At 38.4% G+C, this 7,163-nt stretch overlaps 1 long non-coding RNA gene across 3 annotated transcripts; it reads left to right on the top strand.

Annotated features, from left to right (window-relative positions):
• The first annotated feature begins 707 nt into the window (after positions 1–707).
• Positions 708–5,403, top strand: LOC135646156 (uncharacterized). 3 transcript variants are annotated; one of them, XR_010498971.1, is made up of 3 exons: positions 905–1,404; positions 1,522–3,424; positions 3,473–5,403. It is a non-coding gene; the product is annotated as an uncharacterized LOC135646156 (long non-coding RNA). The 3 variants fall into 3 exon arrangements; XR_010498972.1 differs by having other exon boundaries at positions 914–1,404; positions 1,522–1,703; positions 2,219–5,403; XR_010498970.1 differs by having other exon boundaries at positions 708–1,404; positions 1,522–5,403.
• The last annotated feature ends 1,760 nt before the right edge of the window (positions 5,404–7,163 follow it).

Raw genomic sequence — 7,163 nt, forward strand, 5'->3', positions numbered from 1 at the left:
AAGGCGGACGTGTCCCAGAATTCGTGTCCACGGGTATAACACGTCCCAAGAACTAAAACGGAATCCGTGAATCAAACGGTCCATCTCAACTCGTCCCTCAATTTTGTACGGTCCCGATGTATACTTGATCCCGACCCCCAGTCCCTCGACTCGTCCTACCCTGTCCCATCGCGAACCCCACACTACGCCTACCACACGATAGGCGTCGATTCCCCTCCGGTCGCCACACGTTGGTCAGGTCGGGGTGCGTGACCCAACTTCGGTCACGACCAGTATCTGTTGGTTGCCTTCGGTTGCCCGCCATCGCCTCCGTGTCCGAAGTCGCGAGCCGAGTCGGTCGCCAGCAGCTCCTGTGACCGTGCCATTCAAGTTTTACTCACCGTTTGAGACGTACTCGGCGTCATGATCTCCGATATGACCCGAGAGGACACACGTCGCGTCTTCCCCAAGCAAAGAGACGTACTCTCGTCCTCCTTTCACCGAGGAAAAATAAGACCGATAAATGCGATCTCTTCCCCTCGCCAGAGGGCGTCGACGGGAACGAGTGGTAATCTCGTAATTTCGTGACGTCAGGGGGGGCATCTCCGTACAATGGCCACCCCCACTTCCCGGTACACGTTTCGTCATTCGATTGGACTGCAAGATGGGAACCACGTTCGGCATCCGGACAGCGCCTTTAAAGCCAAATGTTTTCACGCGATCCGAGCCGCCCCCTGGCGTACCCCACATTTGCAGCTTCGGGGCCCATTCGAGAACGCAGGGGTGTGTGCGTGAGTGGCCGTTCAGGGACTGGAAAAAGGTGCAGGAGATGATTCAAACGGGCGTACAAGCAATCGGCGATAAAACGGTTTGCACGCCGTTTTGTTGTCCTTTCATTTACTGTTATATATATATTATTGGCGACAAATTTTGTTTATTCTCCGAACCCTTCTTTTAAAGGAAGGCGGAGATGAGCGAGCGGAAGCAAACCGAGAGATCTCATCAACAGCTCTGTTGCTTTCTTGGTTTCCGGAAGCGTCTCCTCTCTCTCGGTCTCTCCGCTCCATCTTTCTTCGGCTTCTCTCTTGGTTTCGATCGGTGATTTCTCATCTTTGTCGTCTTCTTTTTGGGGATTGGGTGGTTGAGATCTGGAAGTTCTGCGTGTTCGGTTGGATCCCGTAAGGGTTTTCGTTCTTGAACCGGTTTGCTTGATCTTAGGGTGTACGGGTTGTTGATCTTTGGAATTTGATCGAACGCTCTCTCTTGTCTCTTTGTTAATTTTGGGTCTCGGATTCTTGTTTCTTTATCTTCCTTTTCCGGATTCCATTTCATGAGGAATCTTTTTTGGTGGTTTGAGGGTTTCCAAAGAATCTTGGGTCGATGGAACTCCAAGTTTACAGATCGCATGCGTTAAGGCTGTGGATTGTAAGTTTTCTTTTCGTCTTCATCTTCTCCTATGACGATCGTCATAGGGTCAAGAATATGGAAGCTGTATGTATGTGGATTTTTCTGATGGATGTTGGTTTGGGATCGACTTGGCAGATGATGAGATTTGTGGGTTCCAGCGTTCTTGCGTGGGCGTCGTTGGTTGACAACGAGAGAGAGCACGCCGGTTCGCAAGCTATGGCGGCGGCCATGGTTGTGCACTAGCGTGCTCCTTCTCGTTGTCACACGCGGTCGCCTCACAAGGCAGCTTCTCCTGCTCGCCCTCTTTTTCTTCCTTGGTACGTTTTGATCGATTCACGCTTAATTCTTTAGCTCCCTCTTATTCATGTTGTTGTTCGTTTTCTTCAGTTATGTTTGTGTTAAGAATTAGGCAAACTCATCAAAATAACGACAAAGAATAGGTCCATCTTACGTGCTGGTTTTATCTCCTGGAGATCAGTCTTGTTAGTGATAGTTTACTCGTTCGCTCTAATACGTATTGTTCTTCCGTTGAGTTTGTATTGTGGTGTCTTAGGCTAAGGAATGTCTGAGTTAGGTAAACAGTGCAAATTATTGTCATCATATCTAGTTGATATTTCATGAATGACATGTAACTTTAGAAGATTCGGTGGTAAGTATGGAACAAAAAAGATTTGTTTTATTACAGATATTTACATTCTGGTATTAGTCCTCTGAGCTTAGTCTTGTTGGTGACGGTATGGTTTCCTTAATGATGCATTTGTTCTTCGATTGTGATAGATAGAACCAAGAACTGATATATTGTATTACTAGTTATGAATATTCTTATTCACAGTGTAAGATATTTTGAAGAAAGAAAGCTGGCAAAGGTTTAAGGTTGTCTATTATGAATTTCTGCCTTTGGTTATAAATTGGAGAGCCACAATTGATATGTTTATGCTACCTCGGGAATACTGGGATGCTGTTTTCTACTAGGTTAGATGGTGGTTATTGTCTTAGTCATGTTATCAAACTACATTATCATAAAATTAAAAAGATTCAAGTCCATTTGCAGAAAGCACCAACAGTGATGCTTATATTGAGTGAGGAAAACCCAGATCCATCTATTTTTTTTGTTTGTCTATATAAAGAGATTATGCATACTTTTGTATGAACATATCGAGGGAAGGAAGGAAGGACTAAGAGAGCGGCAAGACATATTTTGTTGAACTTCAACACAAGAAGTTTCAAACCCAATCATCCCAATCAACAGCGCAAAAGGTCTACCTGGCGCAGATATATATTTTAGCAGCTTTGAACGTTGTTTTTGTTCATATTATCATCCTTGCTACAAGTTTTGACTTAACCATTCCCGAAGTCAAGGATTTTGCTTATTGTTATAGTCTTATTAATCTATTTTTTACTTTCATAACCTTTTCATTGAATTTGACAATTGTAATTAAATAATTAGCTTTGTTCAATTTGCAAAATACACACATGACAAACAAATACAGGCAATGCCTAACAAATGGATTGTTTACAGATTATATAACATTACAAGTCTCTAGGATTAATGTGCAAGTACATGTTTTTCAAATGCATAACCATTTTGATTGTGTTGTTTCTTCTTTGATGTATTTACCTATGTATGCTTTGACCTTGGATCTTGCTTATTTGGATATCTTGGATAGTAACTTAAGATTACAGTACCAAAAGCCAAAAACCCAACTGTTCAACGTAGACATTATTGTCACAGAAAAGAAATTTTGGATCATAGGAATTATCTAACTGTTCAACGTAGACATTATTGTCTAATAACTAATCTAATGGTGCATTGTAGGTTTTTCCCTCCTTTTATGAAACAAATAACTTTTGCGGGTTTTTACATCTCCAATAGTTGAATAACATCTTAAACTGAGTTATCAAATGGCAAGGCTGCTAACTGTCCTTGGAGATAATGATATTCTTTGATGTGAGATTGAAACTCTGAGATAAGATGAGTTCGAGGGTGATGAGGCGGCTAAGAAGCTATTAACATGGACCTTAACATGTTGGTGAAATGGTCACTGTTGTCACTACATCCCAAATAATGGTTGGTGAGAAGGGAAAGGTCTATGATGCATCAATTGGAGCAGGGATGCGACCTTGCTAATATTGTTGCCGTGGTTAGAAGTTGACCTGCCTCTGCCATAATGCACATTGTGTGCATGTGGTGGTCATTGTTGATGACGATATAATTGAGAACGAGCTAGAACACTAGACTAGGTCACCTAGGTTCAGTTCACGACCTTTATGTATATGTCTGATTGAGCTTTTATTCATAAGAATTGTCAGTCTAGGACTGATTCCTTGTGTGCTGGCTCACATTTACCTCCTTACTGTCACTGATTTTGCTTTTCCAGACAAAATTGCCTACGTAAATGATTTGCAATAGCTAGGTATCGTGCGTTTTATAATTTTGACTTAATTTTTTTATTTCAACTATATTGCAAATTTTGGTAATCCTGTTATACCAATCTAGTGTTTCCCACTGCCATAACTGCTGCTGATATTGATGTTAGGCATATGAATCTTAGTTTTAATCATCTTTATTAAAGGCATGATGATGAAATAAATGCATAGGTAGGCAATGAGTTATCTAGGCCAAATGTCCTAAACAAACTCAGTGATCACATAGTTCATTTTAAAAGTTGAATACAAAAGACTTAACAATACCTTTTTTTTTTGTAATCCAGATTGTTGAAGTCGTGTTAAGATTCCTTCCTAAACTTGAAGAATGGCTGATTCGATGTATCCGCATTATGTAAATACATTGTGTAAAGAATAACAAAAGAGTCCCCATAAAAAATGCTTCAAAAACAGAAGATTAAAAGAGGTTTAGATTCAGACTCGTGGCTTATCCTGGATTCAGCTAGACCTAACTTTGACCCAATCCTTTGATCTTTACTTGCACAGTGATGTGAAAAGAGATCCATAGTAGTTGCAAACGAAGGTTTAATTTTGTTGTTCAACATGAAACAAGTAAGGCCATTATGTGTAGGTGCAAATGTGTATTTTATTATATAGGTTATAAAAACGTGGAGTTTATGTTAACAGACTATCTGTGAAGTTCACTTCTTGCTATAAGTGCACGTTGTTGAATTTTGAGGTAGAGGTATCATTGCTGATAATTGAGAAGATTAAGATCGCCATAGACGATTAATGGAGTAGGTCTAGTTGGATCATGTATAGGATTCGGATTGTAATATTCTTTTTGATTCCTGGAAAAACCTGAATATTTACAAAGTCAGGAGAAAGTAGGGAACACGAACTGGTTTTAGAATTTAGATGATTGGAATGAAAACCATAAAAAAAGGGAAAAAAATTTAAATGGAAGTTTGAAAGATGGCCTTGATGCTTGTAAATATATTATTTCTCACTTTAGTTTCTCGACTCATTTTGTTATTGACCAAAAGGCATAATATATTGTTAGTATCGAGTTAGAATTATAGCAAAGCCTTTTTGACCAATAATCATCCTCAAATACCTTGGTTCCATTTTAGGTTGTGAATATGGCTTTAGAGATATTTAAGAGTTTTTTTTTTGGCAGTTAGAATTTCAAAATGTGATGATTTATGATTTATATTGAAGTGCATTGCTTTAATGTCTGGGAATGATGCTGCTAGCAAATACTTGAATCTAGGTATTGCAGGACATCTGGAGCTTCAAATAATGAAAGGACAAAGGAATCATTTAATTCTTAACCAAAGTCCAGGATGTCGGAAGTTCAAACGTGCAAAATTTTACTATTTGGCAGGGTTCGTCAGACAAGTTCCAAAAGATCGGGGAAGTATTTTTAATGTTTTCTTATAGCACTTGATAACTTTAAATCATAGCTTGTTCAGGCCTAACTTATTATTGTTTCTCATGGAAGGAAGCCTGGTTTCATTTTTTCTGAAATGCAGCTGGAGATTTGAACAATGGTTTTACTTTGTTTGATTTTTCTTGTAATAAATGAATTTTGTTATTCTCATTTATCATTATTCATTTTTTTTCCATTTCCTTCCATGTTATAATTGAGAAGTTGGGGGTGGACTTCCATGTTATACATCACTCTCATATATAAGTGAAATCATATCACAAATATAAAGAAAACTTGCAATAATGTAGCGTATATCTCTTAATAACTAAATATATCCAAAACTTGGGAGAAATCATACTTGTGTTGACAAGTATGTTTTTAAAACATACTTAATTCCTTGTGTTGACAAGGAAAATTAGGTTTTTAAAACATCGCTTGCCAGGACTCTCAAACAAAGCTTGCCAAGCAACTAATTCCTGATCTCAACAAACGCCACGGAATCCTAATTTAGCAGTTTGCTAAATGAATGAATCATCCATCGAACTCACCTTCCTGTGCCACAGAACTGGAGTTCCTAATGTTGTAACATTAGTAACCTTACATGAACTGGAGTTCCTAATGTTGTAACATTAGTAACCTTACATGAACTGGAGTTCCTAATGTTGCTAAATGAATGAATCATCCATCCAACTCTGCCTTCTGCACCTTCCTTATAAATCAAAGGTTGTTGTAACATACGATCAAATCCTTGTCTGTCAAATGGAGAAATGACCAAACCCGTTCATGTTGAAATAAAAACTTCTTAAGTATCAATGACCAAGGGCAGTCGATAGGACTTGATTTGAACTTTACCTTAAAGATATAAATTATCATTCATCTCTCCGAAATACAATTTCTGGTGCAGGCCCAATCTATCAATGATCATCCTGCAAGTTCCTCCTAAGAAAACAACATATATTTTCCAAAACAACATATCTAGTCACCAAGTTTAATGTACATACAGAAAAGCATCGTCATATAACTTCAATGACCAGCATGAGTCATGGGCTTCTTTTTTATGTTTTAACATCAAATGCCATATATATCCCGTTATATACTCATAGTGACTCCTCCAAAGTCTTAAAATTGCAGTTGCTGACTTCACTCAACTGACTCTAATCAACCTCAGATTTCCCGTTCAAAAATTTAATGTGTATGCCCACCAAAGTTCTTGATGCCAACACTTAGCTGTCTAAATGCCAAACAAAGCTATTACCCCCCAGTTTATGTAGAACTAACAGTTTGTTGTATGATCAGCATATGGGTTATTTGAATAATAACTCTGAGAAAGCAAACCTACAGCAACATGTAAAAGTACAGAAGAAGTATCTTCATTTGAATACTTGAAAGAAAAGACAAAACATCAGCCGTATCTTGCTTATCTTAATCATGTTCTCAATTTTATAACCGACAAGACCTAGAATGGATGTACAGAAATCAAATACCAAATTCATATTACTTCAACATTAGGTATAGCATCTGCGGGACAACACTGGCTGTAATATCGAGCATGGATACCCAAGCTCAGCAACAATGTTGCTTTGTTAGCCTTACTTCCTCTACAAGGGCATTATCTTGCTTTCCTTGTCATTCATCTTTTTCTTTTATATGCTCATACAAGACAACTGTTTAATAATACAGATAGAAAAAGTATCAACTTCTTTTGCTTTTCCATTGCTGGTCTTGAATCATTTAAAATAAATCATCTTGATGGTATTATGAGATGGAGTGTTTGTTTGGCCACTACACTCCAACTGCCGAAGGCATCTATTCTAGAGGAAGAATGGGCTATATCTAGATCTTATCTAATTAATATACAAGCAAAAACGCATCGAGTCAAAATGACAAATAATACTCAACCGAAGCTAGGCATTTTTTATGAGACAGTAGAGGATATCATTCTCGATTCTTTGAGCACCCA

The sequence above is a fragment of the Musa acuminata genome, chromosome BXJ3-8 (assembly GCF_036884655.1).
Source record: "Musa acuminata AAA Group cultivar baxijiao chromosome BXJ3-8, Cavendish_Baxijiao_AAA, whole genome shotgun sequence".
Lineage (NCBI taxonomy): Eukaryota > Viridiplantae > Streptophyta > Magnoliopsida > Zingiberales > Musaceae > Musa > Musa acuminata.